General features: G+C 44.0%; 1 protein-coding gene across 6 annotated transcripts in view; it reads left to right on the top strand.

The window, feature by feature from the left end:
- Positions 1–230: 230 nt before the first annotated feature.
- The window catches only part of MAG (myelin associated glycoprotein), a 43,522-nt gene continuing 26,532 nt past the window's right edge, over positions 231–17,220 (top strand). For 5 of the 6 annotated variants that reach the window (XM_042441115.1, XM_042441114.1, XM_042441113.1 and 2 more), the window contains exon 1: positions 15,975–16,573. The gene's annotated coding sequence lies outside the window, so the exon portion shown is untranslated. Of the gene's footprint in view, positions 426–15,974; positions 16,574–17,220 lie in introns of those variants that run through there. The other variant, XM_042441112.1, reaches the window with a different exon arrangement.

Raw genomic sequence — 17,220 nt, 5'->3', positions numbered from 1 at the left:
CTCACACCATATTAAAGATGGAAGATCTCTCTGATGATGAAAACAATGGTATCCCCACCCTATATAGATCCCCATTTATACTCAATTAGTTCATATTCTGGGTTTTTCTTTCTCATTCCCCCACTCCCTATCCCTTTCACCCTCCCCTCCATCGATACTTAAATGCAGTCACCACGTCAGGCACATCTGTGCATCACTTCATCCTGACATCTCTCGCCACTGTTGCTCCTTACACTGAAGGCCACACAGGAGCCCCATTGTTCTGGGATTGTCTTTTGCTTGCTGCAGGCTGATCTGCCTTGGCTTTAGCCAGCCACTGAGGCTGGCATATCCTGGTACCTTCGGCTGAGTCTAAAGTCTCGTCTGGTTTTCTGGGACAATATTTGCTTGAGCTGAAGAAGCAAAGATTCCACCCAGGATTCTAGGTGAGTTCTCGTTTTGGTGCTTAATTCGCTTCTGGAAGGAGATTTGGAGCTTGGAAACGTTATTTTTGGGGCACTGCCAGTCCCAGAATCCCCCAATATTGGGGGATGCTGGGAGTTCTTTCCCAAAAAAGGAACTTTTCTGAGTTTGAGAGAAGACCAATGGCAAGAAAGGGGAAAGGATGTGCTTCTTAACTGTATATGTCAGATTGGAGCTGTTTCTCCATTCAAGTTCAGGAAGGAAATGGGAATAAATCTTGAGAAATTCAGTTCCTTAGATGGTTCCTGGGATAATATTGGAGTAGGTTGAAGCACAGCTGGTAGTCAACTTCAACTTGGAAAAGTTACTTTGAGGAACCGCTTTTTAAAATACATTTGATTACATGTATTTACGTCTTTGATGGGACTTGTACTCCCAAACGTATTTTCCCCTTCCTTATTGCCAGTGAGCCCTATATGGCCAATGATGCACTTGGTAGAATAGTGACCAGAGCTGGTCATAAAATTAGACAGACTGAAGCAGTAGCCTCAGTTAGCAGATTTGGCGTCATGGAAGGGCAAATGGTTAGCTATTTAATTCATCTTTTTACAGTGAGGGTTGGAAAGTGGTTGTCTGTGGACTTTTCTGCTTCGTGTGCCCAAATAAGTGAAGCTGACTTTAGGGTGTGTGTCTGTGTGTGGCATCATTGCTGGTTAGCCTAAAGGGACAAAATATTCTGGACCAACCTGGTACCTGAGTACACCAAATTTTAATGAAGCTGTTGGGTGGGGAAAGGCTTCGTTCTTAAGGAAGGGTGTGTGTTTGTGTCTTTATGGGAAGGAAACAGAGAGAGAGGTCACCTAGGGTAAGAGGATTGTATACCTGGACACTGGCAGACACAGACATTGAGAAGATGCACAGGTCATGCTGGCTGGAGATAACGGAGGGCAACTGACTGGAGGACATGAGGTTAGGGATGCCCATCCTATGGCAAGTTTCTTTTCTTTGACAAGGCGCTTGTACCTTTGACAGCATGCCAAAGTTTGTAAGAGTTTCAGTAGATGACTGATAGTTCAGTGCACCCAGCACTACTCCTCTATGGCAGGAAAGGCATTACCTGTTCTGTTTCTTCTTAGGAGTTTATCACATGGGACAAATCCCACGCAGAAACTAAATTGAAACTGACAACAACCTACATTTGTGGGTCGTTTTTCAGACAACATTTGGGATTAACCCGAACAAAAAGTTGAAAAAGCCCGCAAGTGATAAACTCCTATGCCTGCATCTGTTAAAGGCACAAGAAGACTATCTCAGGAAGGCTGCTATTTGGCATGATGTAAATGTGATTTTATCCATTAGAGGGCAGCAGGAAGATATGACCAAGAAGGCATGTTTGCAACGGTGGCTTTGAACAAGCTGCAGTTTCTGGATAGCATTGGCACTGAGTGCAAAGAGAAAGTTTTAGCACCAGATGGAAAACAGCTTTGCTCTTTCACACCAAGCCAGCAATATATATTTATATTCTTGCTCTGTGAGGTTTTTTCCCATAACCTGGGCTAAATTAGAGTAAAAACGTGTTATAGCGTTTATATAGCACTGTTCCATAATTGGTTCATAATATTGGCCAAACTGTATAGTAACAATAAATTTCCTGCATCAAAGGTTGAATCACATAAGGTCCTTTCCTATCTGGGACTCTATGAAAATGTCCTGGTTTCTTTCTCCTCTTACCATTTGCTCTCAGCTTACGCCAATTGCTGCAAACTGTTCAAAGCGCAAAAGTAATTTGAACTCAGTGGGAGAATAGAAGGGGGCTCTTCCCAGTAGATTCAGGCAAAAGCAAACTGCTGCATCCTCTCATAGCATGTGACTTCTTCCTCCTTAATAAGTTTAGTCATCTTGGTAACATTCAGATGATGCTTGGCCACACATGTCCCACTTTTCATCTGTGAAATGTTGGTGGGTCTTCATCTGTCCATGCACATTTACTTGGGAGTCAGCTCATATTCTCCAGCATTTCACAGATGAAAACCAGGATACATGTGGCCAAGCAATACTAGATTATGGTCAAGAGGACAGAAGTTATTAATACAACTTAAGAGAGGCTGCAGCAGTTTACTTTTGTTTTAGTCAGAAGGGCACACACAATTCCAGCAATCTATTCCTAATTCTCATTATCCCCCCCATGTGCTTTTTATAGAGTCCATCCAGTATGGCATAGTTTCTCTCTCTCTCTCTCTCTCTCTCTCTCTCTCTCTGTGTGTGTGTGTGTGTGTTTACAGTACTTCTGAGTTTATCGTCATTATGCTGGATAATTTTGCTATGTAACATCTTCAACTTACTATTAAAATATGCGCATCCATTTCTCAAAACACCACTGCTTCAGCAGGCTCAGTGTCCAAGCAACAATCTGTGATGTCCAGTGCACTATCACTTCTGCTGAGGACAGAACAGGGAGCCCTGCCATGTGGTCAACAAGGAGGGGGTCACTGTACCCCTCGATTGCATTGGCACCCCATTCTGACATCAGCAGAAGTGACGGTATTCTGAACAGGTTTTACATGGAGCTCCTGCTTATGCAGCAGAAGTAGCTGCAACTCAGAAAACAGGCCATCATAGAATCGTAGAGTTGGAAGAGACCACAAGGGTCATTCATTCCAACCCCTTTCTGCCATGCAGGAAATCTCAATCAAAGCATCCCCAACAGATGGCCATCCAGCCTCTGCTTAAAGACCTCTCCCTTACCTGTGCTGCTCAGCACAAAAAGGGGGAAAGGCATGGCTCTTGGCATGTAGGCTATGGATCAGGCCAAACTGGACTCAGTCCAGATGTCCACCCAAATAACCTGAGGTCACTCTAAGGTTTCCAGGGAATACCAGGGTTTTCCTTGACTTTCCTTAGTTCGGAGTAAAGTTAGGTTAAGGGCCAAAACCCTTAACACTATCTCCTTGGGAGTAGCCATATGTCATGAGCACTGCTAACAATGGCTTTGGGATGAGTTCATCGTTTTTCACTGGTGTAGACAAGTCCTCAGTTATACCCACCTTTTTCACTTGTTCCTCATACTGTAGGATTTCATTTCCAGATCCCTCACCACTGTTGCTGCTTATAAGAGCAATATCACTCCTTCAAAGCATACCTGCTATGTTCTCTAAATGCAGGCATCTTCTTCCATCCTCCACACCATAAGAACCACATTGATTGACAGAATGCATATCAAAAGCCTTCCTTGGATCCTGATACTTCTTAGGTAGCCCAAGCAGTGTCTATTCCTCTTCACTTGTATTGCTTGGCAAAATTGTGACAAAGTGTGCATTCAATTGCTTTGAGAGCTACATTAAAACTTCAACATGTCCCTTTAAGTTTTCCATAGAGAAATACCACAATAGGAGGCATAACAATATGGAAAATATAACAAATCATTTTGCTGTGTGCCAGTTCTTTAAAACCAATCTGTGGATTCAGAGGGCTGACTGTATCCTATTACAAAATTAATAAAAATATTGTTAAAATATATTATTAAGAAATAATAATAGTCATCAACAACTTCTATTATTTAAGAATAAAAACTAAAAAGGCTAGAAACGAACACGGCAAATTTAACAACTTGTTTTTTTGATCAACTAAAAAAACAACTCTGATTCACTGATCAAAATAAAAAGGTGAATAGTTTTAATAAGGATCAATGGCAGGCACCATCTTAGAGGAAGGAGCATCAATTTCAGTCCAGGAGTGGATTTTTCCCCCTTCAAAACTATAGTTATTTGTACAGGTTTACAATGCAACCCTATACGTCTGTACTCCGAAGTAGGTCTCATTAATTTCAGTGAGGCTTGCACCTAGGTAAGTGGGTACCAGAGTGCAGCCTTACTCAATTAATTAACCTATTAATACTCATTTGATTAACTGAGTAAGATTTCTTTAATCAGATGTAGGGAAAGGGATTTGGATAGAAAGTCTAAAAGCAGAATTGAGGTTTGGCCCACTTGGTGCCACTCTGGGATTTCAGTCTTAAAAAAGAACAAACCCAGGTCCTTCTGCTTGCATCTGAACCAGAACTTGGCAAATGTCACTTTTTAATACTTCAGTTCATCAGTGTTGTACCATATGGCCACACACTTAGTGACATTAAATTGGAGATTTGGGTAGTAATTCCAAAAACGAAGTATGAGGGCCAGCATGGTGCAGTGGTTTGACTGTTGAACTATGACTCTGAAGACCAGGGTTTGAATCCTGGTTCAGCCATGGAAATCCACTGGGTCACCTTGGGCAAGTCACACTCTCTCAGCCTCAGAGCATGGCAATAGTAAACCCTCTCTGAAGAAACCTGCCATGAGGTTCGCCATAGGGTCGCCATAAGTCAGAAACGACTTTAAGACACACAATATCAAACAACTGAAAAAGGAACTTTTCCAAAGCTGAACTGCAACATGGTCACTCCCTGATGTAAGCAAACAGGGCCCCAGCTCTGCAAGGAACAGCCAAGTCTTCCTTGGGACAAGCAGCTTTGTTCTGTGACCTTTGCTGGGGTGGCACTGCCAGGCAGTGCCATTTCAGAGCTGCTGTTTCCCAGTGCTGCACTGAGCACAATCTGCTTTTAACTACACAAGCCATTGTCATCCAGCAGAGAGGAGGAGGGCAAAGAAGGGAAAGGTCTCCTTTGTGGAACTAAACTCGGTCTTCATGAAATGAGCAGGTCCAGTGATTGGGATGGCATTGGGATTGATGAGAATTTTAACTAGTTAAAAACTGGCAAACAAAGAAAACGGGGAATGGAGGACACCAGCAAAGCTCTTTAATTCTCTGTTTGCAGGCACATGTGAAATCTTTTCCTCTTCTTCTAGTCATCAGCCACATCACTGTCAAATGCTGTTCCTCCTCCTGCAAGCTGCTCCCTTGAAAAGTCAGCTCGGGGCCCTTACGCCGGAGGTGCTGTATGAACAGGCTGCTTGCCAAGGGTAGGCGGGCACAGCTGCTGCCTGTAGGAGGGAAGTTTGACACCAATACTGGAGGCAGGAAAGGGGAGTACCAGCCAGAACCGATACCTACGTGCAGGCGCGAGTCTTCTCGAACATGCAAACACACTCTTGGGCACACACAAAACCATGTGTATCTCTTATGTGATCAGGCACTTTTTGCATCCATATCAGAGCTTGAGCTGTAAATTAATCTCCCATGCTCACATGGTTTATTCATTTCCCATTTTCTTTGTTTGCCAGTCAGATTAACTCACCGACAGGAGCTTGCTAGCATACAATAGTGATGAGAGACCTTTGTTACCCAAAATGCCAGGGTTTCAGAGGCCACCCACCAGTGCACCACCAATATTTAATAGGAGGGATTTTATTAGCTCACTTACATCTGTTTTGGGGCACCTAAAAGCAGGGGCCCTAAGTGGCCGGAAGCCACACCAAAGCCACGCTCCATGGAGTGCAGCTTTGGCACAGCTTCTGGCCTCTTAAGATGTGTGTGTCATTTAAACAGCATACCTCCAAACAAAGTGACCCAAAGCTGCTTTATTTTGGCCCATCTGTTCAGGCCCTTAGACTCCAGATAGGCTCATACAAAGAGTTATGGTCTATCATCCAGGACCTAAGCTGTTTGGAAATGTATTGCTCATAGCTAGCACTTTGAGTTGTGGCCAGAAATAGACAGACAGGCAACATAGATGTTGTAGTAGGGGAATTGTATGATCCATGTAACCATCTCCACTTAACAGCTGATTGCATTACAACAATCCAAATAGGGTATAACTAAGGCATGTATCACTGTAGCCAGATCAGGCATCTCCAGGAACAGGCACAGTTGGTACACTAGTTTGTGCAAAAAGCACTCCTGGTCACCATAGAAGATAACATCCCACAATACTTTACATGGCTGTGTTCAAATATATGAGGGAACAAAGATTTTTGAGGTGTATGTAGGGTTAATAGCCTATGTAAACGGAAGATGACTGAAGATTAGATCAATTAGTCTTTCCTTTCATTCAACCAAATCACAAGGATGGTTCCCTTGGATACAGATTGAGATTATTTCCCTTCTGTGAGGACTCCAAACAAAGGACCAAGGAATTAAAATCTTTCCGTTTGCAAAGCCCAGAAGAATTGGCATGCGTTTTGAAATTTTGATTAGGAAACGCCATTCAGAATTCTGAAGAGCAACAAACAGAAATCAGAAAAGTCATAGGCAGGTACATAGCTGAGGCCAGTCTGCAAAAGACGGCGTGTTAAGGCCAGATGTCTAAAGCAGCTATTGCATATTAGAGGTCTTGCTGTCACCAAGAAAGCTGCTACTACTGTCTTTTCCCTCTCTTTGTCTTTATTTCTGCTGTCCCCTGAGAAGCCACATCTATAAACCAAACTTTCTTTTTCTCAACCACTATACATCTGGCACATGATGTCCTAATTGTTTGTTGGTTGAAATCTTAAAGTCCCATAGATTTTTATACCACCATTTTTGACAACTGTTTCATGCTTATGTTCCCAGCAGTTCTATGTAGATGGCAAACTGCATAGTTTCCATTCTATCAAGTCCTGCAAACTGAGATTCAGCACCATTGGGAAAAGAAAACAGCTGTGGTTCCAGTGTTGATATGTGTTCTAGGAGCCATTCCCAATGGGCTGATAAAACATGTGAATGAAATCACCATAGAAAGGAACCAACCAATTTAAGTCTTAGCATGCAGCTTCCCAGCAGGATTAATTCCTGATATCTAGTGATTTAGGACCTATTCCCTCTCTAGAGTTTCAAGTTTAGTCATCTTGGCTTCCAGGAAGATTCCTCCCTTTATGTGTTCCAGGACCCATTTATTTTGTCATTTAGTCCATGGAATCCTTAACACTCCTTTCCCATACCACATCTTATATGAATTTATTTTCTTCCTATCCACTATCCTAACTATCCAACTCTTGCATCCATATATAGTAATAGGAAATACAATTGCTTGTACAATTCGGCCTTTCGTACTCAGTTGTATCTTTGCTGTTTAGGATCTTTTCTAATTCTTTCATAGCTGCCCTCCATATTCTTAGTCCTCTTCTGGTTTCTTGACTACAGTCCCCATTCTGATCAATACTTGAGCCCAGGTATGAGAACTCTTTTACTATTTCTGTGATTGCAAATCCAGTTTATGATCTCTTAACTGCTGAACAGGATGCAGCCGCCATTTTCCATATTTAAAAGTACAGGGGTTGTGTGGGATGTGATTCGAGAATAAACAGTGCTTTGAAGGGCATCCTTTGCCGTTGTTTTCTGTAGAGAAATTAGGGGTTCCAGAGCCAGCGAATATCAATAGGGACCCTTGCTCTCCCCCTTACTATAGGGGATGCATGGGACATTGACAAAAGCAAATTAGGCAGCTGAGACACTCTTTGAAGATCCTGGGTGATTAATGATCTGACGCAAAGATTCATCCTGGTGGGCGTATTTACTGCTCAGTATCCTGCCAAGTCTTCCCGAAGAGAGGAACAACAGCAGTCGTTGGCTGCCTCATTTAAAAAGCCAATCCTTAGACTCTACAGCACTGCTGCTGCATAGTTATTGTACCCCCTAGATATGGCTTCATTGGTCTTGCTTCTCTCAAGGCTTGTCTACATCAGCCAGAATTCTCTAAGAAGCCCTGGAGTTGGCTCAGATTCCCTGATTACCTTTGCAATCCATCGGGATGCCGAATGACTATGTGTACATGTGTGTCTGTTGTGTTACAAAGCACCTTTGCTGCTGGTACAAGTCAGTCTCTCTGAGATCACAGCAAGGTGCCCAGCCATGTAATAGACACCAGGCATCTTGTTGTGACTACAGAGGAGTGACTTGCGCCAGCAGTGCTGGCACCAGGTGACACAGTGGGGACATGTGTGCAGAGAGCTGCATAGCATTGCTACAGAGTGCTCTGGATGATCCTGCAAAATCCAAAGCAAAAAAGTAAGTTTTTAAAATCAAGGATAAGGCAGGTTCAGTGTGGAACTGGCCTTCCACTGTGAAGTCCATGTTCTAATTAGGAAAAAACAACATTAACAAGGGAAAGAATGCAATAGGTGGTAGAAAATAAGAATTGCAAACTTGCTTGAAATAGAGTTGGTCCTGTCCTTTTGCCTTTGGCTTGACCACCCCACCACTGACATGCAGCTCCCAAGAACTTTTCTGAAAGTGAAGTCAGCCTTTGGCTGATAGCATAAAGCTCATCTTTTTTACTTTTCCTTCTGCGCCTTAACCAGCTGCACAGTAAGCAGTAAAAAATTCAGCAGCTGAGCCATTTCTCAGCAGGATGGAAAAGGGATAGGGAAAAGATTTAACTGCTGGGTTTTGCCTCCTTTGCTTATCCTTCTCCCACTGAGTAATTACCTCCACTTGCAGTGCAATCCATACTAATTTTCTTCTCCCTCGTCCACAAGTTGTAATTACCCAAGAGAATTATAGCCTTTCCCTACTACTTTTCCCAAAGCCCTCCTACCGGGTTTCTTCCTGCCCTGGCCTACCAAAAGTGGCTTTCTGAGCTGATTTAGTATAGACCTGCAAGCAGCAGGGGTTCTCTACCTGACCTGCCAGAACTTAGAAATTTAGCAAGAGCAGTAGCATCTGATAAAGTTCCCCTCATCCCACTCTGGAACTATCCAGTAGGATCACCTAGAGTGGAATCCTATTCTTTCTCAGCTCAAATTGCATTGCTTACTGCAAATGTTCTGCTGGCAATCTGACACTGAAAGCCTGTGTTTCTCCATCCTTCCTTTACCATCCTTCACCATCCTCACAGTACTGATGCTACTTAAAAAACTCTTCCAGCTAGACAGAGGACAAGGAAGAAAGAGGGGTGGGTGCACATAAAAATACTTTATGAAAAGGAGCTTCTTTGTCGGGGGCTTTGTAAACTGAGGCATGCCTGTACAAGCTGTCCACTTCTACCTGTAAAATAGGTAGCACTGGCCTGCTATGCAGCCAATGCTGCATTAACAGAAAATTGTAAATAAGTCCTCCAGCATTATTAGCTTGGATATTTCTTTTACTAACCTGCTAGGAAAGGAGAAAAGGGAGCTCCAGCTCCTTTTTTAGCAGCCTGAAGCATGTCTGCAATGTCTGTGATGGGCAGACATTCAGCAGTGTGCATGTGAGTGACTACATACCAATGATGGGAATTGTGCAGTCCTCCAGATGAGATTGAGTTGCAATTCCCAGCTGCCTTAGCCAGCAAAACCAGTGGTGTAAAATGCTGGGAGTTGTAGTGTGGTATGACAACAAACTACAAATCCAAGGATTCCATAGCACTGAGCCATGGCAGTTAAAGCGGCGTCAAGCTGCATTATTTCTGTAGTGTAGATGCAGCCTCAGAGCAAATTAAACCTGAACTCTCACTAGAAAAAAAAAATGATTAAACTGAGGTTGTCATACTTTTGATGTATCAGGAGATGATAAGACTCATTGGAAAAGATTATAATGCTTGATAAAGTAGAAGGCAGTAGGAAAAGAGGGAGACCACACTACAGGTGGATTGACTAAGTCGAGGAAACCACAGCCCTGAGTTTGAAAGACGTGAAGAGAGCAATTGACCGGAGCTCTTGGACATCATTCATTCATAGTGTTACCATAAATTGACAACAAATAAGAACAACAACAAATAGCAAAAATGTTGCAGTGGATGCCAGGAATTGTCAGTAAAGAGCCCAGGCCGTAAATAATGTTGCCTGTCTATTTAAAAGAAGAAGAAGATGGGGAGAAAACCCCAGGAACTACCGCTACAAATACGGCAACCTCCAGCAGCATTTGCCTCTTCTGGAAAAGCCAAAAGCTTGTGCTGAATGGTGATTGCCACTCCATCCCTCCGCCTGAGGTTCTTAATCTTTTAACACCTATAGATAAGGCAAGTGCAATATGGTCCTCTCCATGCTGGAAATAGCTCTATCTGTCAAAGTTAGCCAGTAGCAGATTTAGTTCATTTTTGAAGAGTTCGCTGAACTTCACACATCTCTGCATACATTATAAATGGAAAAAACTTAAGGTTTAAAAAAAAAAGAACACTGGGTGCACAAGAAAGCCAAAGAGAGTGATTTCCCCACCCCTGTTCCCAAGTGCTGCATGTTTGCAATGTCCTGACTTCCAGGGCTTTCGTTTCCCCCTCATCTCGGTTGTCATCTTTTTTTGAGAGGCATGTCTGCTTCCCCCTTATCCCCAGATCCATCTCTCCACATCTCTGTAAGCTCAAGTGAGCATGGAAAGGAAGCAGGCCCAAGTGTGTGGCTGTTTACTCGGCTGTGAAATCTACATGATCAGATTCACCATGGCAATACAGCATGGCGCACTAGGCAGGGAGCTGCTGCTAGGAGGAAGTTGAAGCTAGGTTTCCCATATGTTCTGCAGGCTGATGAAAATCCTCATTAATAATTAGGGCTGGATCCTGCTTCTTCTTTTATTCCACCAGAGGATCTATCTCAACAGGGGGCTTGCAAGCAGGGAGAAGGAACAGGAGACCAGATCCATGCCAGTGACTTAGAGTTCAGTGCAAAGAGACTGCAATTAAAACATCCCCGTTTGCTGAATATGACTACCTCCGAAAAGCTCAGGAAGACATCTGGGCCACGGCTACACTTCTCTGTAAGGATATTTCAACTTAAGACTGAGTTGCAGCCATTGTCGTGGCCACATGAAACACTAACATTTATGCACAAAGGCAAGGCCCAGTATTTATGATAAGCAAATATCAACACCGCAGTTGGATTAAAAGTAAAAAGACTATGACTCCTGACATAAACATCAGTGATCTTAATCCCAAGCTTAATTCAGGTATAAACTCAGGAGGGCAACAAGGAACTTGATATTTCAGCCTCAGTACCATAGTCTTAAACATGCTACTGAATAAGTGTTTCTGTATATCAGAGCTTTCAATGTTAAATACTTTTCCACTGGCTGTTTTGGTTGGAAGATTCTGGGAGCCTTGGTTTTAAAAAGTCATTTTCTGAACTGTGGTATATCTTTGTCTCTATGTGTGTATGCCTTCAAATCACTTGCTGATTTATGGTGACCCCATGAATTTTTAGGGTTTTCTTAGACAAGGAATACTCACAGGTGGTTTTGCCAGTTCCTTCCTCTGAAATATAGCCTAGATTAAGGCAGCTTCTGTATTCTGGCCTTAGGACAGTTATCCATACCATGATTTTTTGTTTGTTGGGGGGGGGGGGGGGGTGTATGGCTTGTCCAGTAATACTACTGAAGCTAAACAGGTTCAGCCAGTAGTGGTAGGTGGCTGCTGGGTTAGTGGGGAGATGGATCTGTTGCAGGTTTTAGTCTGAACATTAAAAGAGCTATTAAAGATGCAGAACTGTAGCCACCAAGTGAGGTGAGTATGTTATATAGTGCCTTTACATTTCAAACAGAAACCCAAAGTGGATTCGCCACACTGTTGTCAGAACTGCAGCTATCATTGGCTCTGGTTCAAGCGTGATGCCTGGTTGGGCATCTGTTTTGGAACTTTCTGTCCGCCAGTTTGGAAGAAAGGCAGGATATAAATAAAACGAGAGCACTTCACATATGTCTGCTGAGATGCTGTAAACATCTCTCCCAAACTGGGGCTGCTTTGATTTCAGCCTCTGCACCAGATAATTGTATGTTGTTGCGGCAGAGCTATTCAGGTTGCTGCTGAACTCTGGCCCCAAAATGGCTGCACTCCATTGCCAAAGGAGCCATTATGGTGAAGAGGGGAGAAATCTATTCATTTGAGAGCAATGATACCAAGAGCGCAGTGCTGGGCGGTTGAATCCCATGTGCTGCAAATAGTATCTCTATAGAAAGAGGAGAACCTTGCACTATGGAGAGAAGGGCACTCTGAGCCAAAAAATGAAGGACCAACATACAAACATTTTTGAACCTTGCACAAAAGTGAGGGACAAACATAAGAGTTTGCCTGTTTCGAATGAGTGGGATTCCACTGTGCAGATTTCCAGGCTGTGCGTGTTCTGGTGGTTTGCAAGTGTGTGCGTGGGGTGAGGGTGAAATAAACAGGGAGCTTTTGTGGCTCCCTGTGTTTTCTGCAGGGGATGTTGGGAGGTATGCTTGCATGCTGGAGTGGGGGAAAATGTGCAAAGAATGTGTCCCTGGGCGTGCCAGGAATTCCTCCCAGTAAGAAAAGCTCCATCTGAGGGGGACTCATCTGAAGAGGATGTGGTTTCTGTGCACATCAATCCAACATGCCCCACACCTTGGAAACTCTGGACCTTAACTGCTAGACCCCAGTGAATTTTCTCCTGCCCATTGCTACAGTGGGTTTCTACTTGTTGTCAAAAGAAAGGAGGTTGGCCTAAAATGTGCAGGTGCTAATTTAGTTGGACAAATGCACCCTGGGAAAGAACCAAAAAGAGGTAGAGTCATAGAGTCATGGAATCATAGAGTTAGAAGAGACCTCAAGGGCCATCCAGCCCCCTGCCATGCAGGAATACACAGTCAACGCACCCCCAGCAGATGGCCATCCAACCTCTGTTTAAAAGCCTCCAAAGGAGGAGGTTCCATCATTTTCCAAGGTGCTGAACAGCTCTTACTGTCAGGAGGTTCTTCCGAACGTTGAGGTGGAACCTCTTTTCCTCTAGTTTGAATCCATTACTCCAAGTCCTATTCTCTGGAGCAGCAGAAAACAAGCTTGCTCCATCCTCAACATGACACTCCTTCAGATATTTAAACAGTGCTATCATATCACCTCTTAAACTTCTCTTCTTCAGGCTAAACATACCTAGCTTCCCAAGTCTCTCTTCATAGGGCATGGTTTCCAGTACATACATCTCACCATATACAGGTACATACATCTCGCAACATGGGAAGCTGGTGACCCAGGTGACCTAAAGCTGGGTCCCTGCAGCTCAGCCTGCTGTCCAGTGCTGAATGTGGAAGAGCTCTCCAAAGCTTTTTATGGGTCTACCTTTCAACCAAATTTGACTTAGACACCCCTTCAAATAATTACTATAACACAAGTAGAGATCCACTCCATCTCACCACATCTGAGGAGACTGGAGCCAGGTGGCCTGTTTGGCTAGCTATTCATTCCAGAGACAATTTCAAGGCTCCTTTTCTTCTACTTCTTTCAGTCTTCTCTCTCCTGTCTCCCTCCCCAGCCCAGTGCATCTAAACATGGAGGTTCCGCATAGCCACTGTATCATATCATAATAATATATTCAAGGGGTGGGAATTGTATGGTCCTCCATATTTTGTCAAGCTGCAACTCCCAGCATTCCTTGCCATAGGCTATACCTTTCAGCCAGCATGGCTACTGGCCACTAGTTCAAAGAATATGCTACAAGAATTTGTTGGGTTGTGGAGCACATATAGCTTCTCTTTCCAGTCTTCAGATTCTGAGTGCCATTGCTTTTGTCACCCTTATGGCACCACACATGCAAGCGCACACACACGTGGGAGGTGTTGGCAGGTTTGTGGGAAGTTTATAGAAGTGAAAAAGAGACTTTTTAAAGGGGAAATAATCATTTGAGAGAGATCCCAGAAATGGCCAACATGAACTGGATATTCTCAGTGGCTGCAGAAATTCTGGCTTTGTATTGGGTTGGAAAGGCGAGGGAGTGAGAATTGCCAGAAAGCCTAAACAGGGCATGCTCCATGCTGCAACATTTTGTTGATGTTCTCATTTGTTCTAACCAAGAGCCGTTGACGGTTGTTCTGCATCTGAAAATAGAGCCCTGTACCTTCTGACATTTTGCAGACAAAAAAAAAAAGCAGGGATACTCTCATGCATATATGTAACACCATTTATCTGCAAAGGAGCACTACCTGCATGCAGGACGCATAGGCAATATGTGGTGATTCATAGACGAAAGCTCTGTCTTTGCGCCCTTCTGGATGCTGTGTTCATTGGCTTTGTAACAGATTATCTTGTCCAGGCTTCCAAAACTGGTTTCTCTCATTATGCTAATTGGATCTGGGTATACTCAGAATGGAAGGATTGTGGCAACCAAAACAGCATTGATTCTCTGACTAGGTGGCTATGGGGTGGGGTGGTTGGGGGGTTGAAACAGAACTGGCAGACTGGCATTTGTATCTCTATGCATGCATTTGTGTACACAAGCATTAGGCTGAGCCTGGGAAAATGTTTCCAGCTGCAAATTTTCTCCTCCTCCCCAGTCTCCTTGGGTCACATGGACTGCCCGAAATGGGGGGGGGACAAAACAAAACAAAATCTCTGCCCCAAAATGGTTTCAGGACCACCCTTTCCCCACCTTTGCACTAGTCTCTAGTTCACATGTATACAAATGAATGGGACCCTTTTATATTAGACAACCATATTACTGTGATTCCACTTTTAATACCAGGCGGCATCCTGTGGAATCCTGGAGTTGGCAGTCTAAGGGCAAGTTATAGTTCTCAGCCAGAGAGCTTTAGTACCTCCTCAAACTACAAACCCTGGGAATCCATAGGATGCAGACAAAACAGTTAAAGTGGAGTCATAGCACTACAACTGTATAGTGAGAAAAGCCCCACAAGTGCAAAAGACTGTATGATACGTCTGATTTATCATGCTCTTAGTAGTGGCTTGAATCAAGATGAACACTCCAGAGTGCCTGTTGAAAGGGATAAAACTTCAAGGAAGAGAAGTATTGTGTTCATCAGCCTTGTAAATACAGTGGGTCCTTGGTATCCACTGGGGGTTGGTTCCAGGCCCCCCCGTGGATACCAAAATCCATGGATGCTCAAATCCCATTAAATATAATGGCATAGTAAAATGGTATCCCTTATATAAAAGGGCAAAATCAAGGTTTGCCTATGGGAATTTGTATATTTTAAAAATATTTTCAGCTGTGGATGCTTGAATCCGTGGATTAAAAAATCTGTGGATAAGGAGAGCTGACTGTATGGTCACAGTCTCAGAAGTTACTAGTCTGCAAAATGTTGCTACTATGCTGGGAACTGGAAGAGGAGGGATGGAAGAGCTCACCTCACCTCATGGCCTCCCCCTCAAGCAGCCCTCTTTTTTTATGGTGAGTGTGAAGAATAGGGCATCTGTCCCCTGTCAGCCCCCTTGTTTTCTATGCTATGCATAGAGAAGGGGAAGGAGCACCTGAATTTGTGCTGCCAGCTCACTTCCTCACCTACTTGCAATTGTTTGTCACTTATGATGACCAGGTGAGTACTTGAATGAAATCAGTTGCTTCTGGTGCCTTTTGCAAAGACATCTGCCTGCTGAATGATAACATAAGGACAGCAAAATAAAGGCAGCTTAGTATTTACTGAGCATCAGGAGGAAAAAACAAAAAACCCTTTTCAGACTACAACTTCAAACAAGGTACCAGTTCTGGCTGGAGGGAATCTAGGAGCTGTAAGAAGGGGGGAAATAACTTTTCTAAGCTCTGGGAATGGATCGGAGCTCAATGGAAGAGCACCTGTTTTGCAGAAATTATCTGGCATCAATACAACATGTCTTTCGCTGTTTGCTGGAAAATGATATAGGAGAAGACAAGGCTGGTGGGTGAGAATTAAGGATCTCCTAGGGGAACACACAACAGGGCCTGGCCTCAATCACATCCACCCACGAGAGAGGAAGAGTGATGTGCTGTGTGAAAAGCAACCAATGTACAAAGCAAGGCATACCCCCCACTCCTTCAGCATCAGCAGCAGCCTGTCTTCTCTCTTTCTCTCTCTCTCATTCTCTCTCTCACACACATATTCTCCCCACCCTCACCCCCCCCCCAATGCGCACACACACAGCCGTTGGAATTTTTGTGTGGGCTTTGCTTGCAGAAATGCAGAGCTAACATAGTCGGGCACCCACTAACACTCGCGTGCCTGAGAATCCTTGCCTGCTTTGCCCAGATTCCAACTACAGATGGTCTTGTTGAGATTTCTTGGAAGGTCATACAAGCAGTTGTCCCAGGACAAGACCAAAACGGAAGTGGACCATCAGATCATCCACCTAGACTTGGACATCCCTCACTGCTGCATCCATGAAGCCCAAGCATCCTGTCTCCTTCAGTAGCCAGCAGTGGAAGCATTAGTGCCAAAGGGAGGCTGTGTATCCAGCTGTTGCTGTTGTTTCAAGGTGGACAATTTGCCCTCCTGCCTCGAAGAATTATTGGATCTGATTCAGCTTGCTTTTGTTGTTGTTCCAGATTCCCCTCTCCCTTCAAGCACAGTTTGGCAAACTCGATGCTGGAACCATCATCAGGCAAGACCACCAGTAAGACACTCCTGAAAGGTAAGGTCAATTGCAGTCACAAAAAAAGCATCTGTAGAGTTTGAACAAGGGTTCCTCTTGTGTTTCTCAAGGGAGAGTTTTTCCAAAGCTGAAGCTGAGAGTACTGCTCCCAGCTAAGTTTTCCAGCCTTTGCTGTTTCTTTCCTGCTGATGAAAGCATCTTTCAGACTCTGCTGAAATCTCAGTATCAGCTGCTGGCAATGCTTGCCAATAGTTTACTTAGGACTGTCTGCTCCTTTTATGAAAGGTCAGCCTCTCTTCCACTGAATAGTTTCCAGTTCCCATGAGCCAACCCAACCGTATTTCCAGGATGGTTCTTTAGGATAGCAGAATTCTGGGGCCTCCAGACTACTTGGGAAATCTCCAAAAGCAAATCACCCCATCCCCTCCCCTTAGGAAAATAGGATCTTTGCGGGAGCCACAGGTAATTGTGGTGGAGATGTCCCAATGGTGGCCCCTTCTAGTCCATCAGGTGGGGCAAGCACAGGCCCATTCACTCAGAAGAAAGGGAGAATGCTGTAGTAGGTCCTGAGTGATTGAATACAGTTTGTCTTCATCCAAGACAGCAAAATAGCTTGACCAGGCTTGGTCTAAAGGAAATAAGGATGCAACCAGCTTTCTTTCCTCAGATCTCTCTGTCCTTGGAAG

This window comes from Sceloporus undulatus, chromosome 9, assembly GCF_019175285.1.
Source record: "Sceloporus undulatus isolate JIND9_A2432 ecotype Alabama chromosome 9, SceUnd_v1.1, whole genome shotgun sequence".
Classification (NCBI taxonomy): Eukaryota; Metazoa; Chordata; class Lepidosauria; order Squamata; family Phrynosomatidae; genus Sceloporus; species Sceloporus undulatus.
Note: the sequence above shows the minus strand (reverse complement) of the source record. Positions and strands in the feature narration are given on the sequence as shown.